Raw genomic sequence first — 1,625 nt, 5'->3', positions numbered from 1 at the left:
CTGTGAAGAGAAGGATGCAAATTCCATCCCGAGTGAGGACACATGCCTGGGTTGCAGGCCGCATCTCCAGTAGAGGGAGTGCAAGAGGCAACCACGTATTGATATTTCTCTCCCTCTCTTTCTCCTTCCCTTCCCCTCTCTCTTAAAAATATATAAAATCTTTTAAAAATGAAACATATCTTATATCAGGAAAGTGTACAGATCACATGTATAAAACTTCATGAGTTCTCACAAGTAGAACACAATGTGCATTTAGGCCCAGGCCAAGAAGCAGAACCTGTGACACTCCAGAAGTTTTCTTTAACCCACAAATGGACCCCGTGTGCATAGTACTACTGGGTTTGGGGACAAACCATATTGTAAAAGAACCCTAAGAGGCTTTCCTGTGAAGAGCAAAATCTTTGAACCCAAGATTAACATCATACTTAGTGGTAAGAGATTGAAAGTTTACTCACCTAAATCAGAAGTGTGAAAAATTTGCCCACTTTTACCACTGCTCTGCAATGTTACATAAGATTTTAGCCAGAGCAATTGAGCACAAAAATGAGAGTATTATTTAAATTTGAAAGGGAAAAGTAAAACCATATCTCCACACAGGTGATACCTATGGGGTTTGTGTGTGTATGTGTATGTAATGTCAGTGAATGTATAAGAAAGCTACACTAATAGAGCTAATGAATCAGCATCCAAGGTGGGATCCCACAGGAGACTGGGAACCACAGTGGATGGAATATGAAATTCCTAAGGTGTAAGTTTCTGAACCCCTCATCTGAATGCACATGCTAAATAAATATGTACTTCCATCATTAAGTTTTATTAATATTTTTTAAAGATTTTATGTATTTAAATTTAAATATAGGGAAGGGAAGGAGACAGAGCAATATTAGTGTATGGATGCCTCTTAAGCACCTCTTACTGTGGACCTGGCCTGCAACCCAGGCATGTGCCCTTGGCTGGGATTCCAAACAGTGACTCTTTGATTCTCAGGCCAGCAATCAACCCACTGAGTCTCACCAGCCAAGTCTTATTAATAATTTTTAAAATAATTTTCAATTGCAGTTTACATACTATTATTATCATTTTAGGTGTATGAGATAGTGATTAGACATTTATATACTTTACACAGTGATCACCGCCATAAACCTATTCTATAGTATCCATCTGACACCACACACAGTTATTACAATGTTAATATCTATATTCCCGTGCCACATTTTACATCACCATGACTGTATTGTAACAACCAATTTATGCTTCTCTCCCCTGCTTGCAGTGAAGCAGGGGCTCAGACTAAGGTCACGGCCCCTACTAGAAGCACCATGAGCTCTCTGAGAGGCCCAGCTTGAGGCTGTGGAAGGTTTGATTCAGGGACAAACACAGAGAGTTAGGGCCCAGCAGGATGTGGGGGCTGGCAACCACCAGCACTCACTCTGGGCTACTGAGATCAGGAGGAGGAGGAGGCAGTGTGTGTGGAGGAGGAGGACGAAGATTCCATGGCCTCTGTGTCCTCCACCAAGGCCAATATCCTACTGATAGAGGGGTCTGGCAGTGAGGAAGAAGACGTGTACTTACCACCCAGTGGCAGATGGGCTTGTGGGAAGGGTGGATATCACAGTGCCTGCCTG

This window comes from Desmodus rotundus, chromosome 5, assembly GCF_022682495.2.
Source record: "Desmodus rotundus isolate HL8 chromosome 5, HLdesRot8A.1, whole genome shotgun sequence".
In the NCBI taxonomy this organism is placed as follows: Eukaryota; Metazoa; Chordata; class Mammalia; order Chiroptera; family Phyllostomidae; genus Desmodus; species Desmodus rotundus.
Note: the sequence above shows the minus strand (reverse complement) of the source record.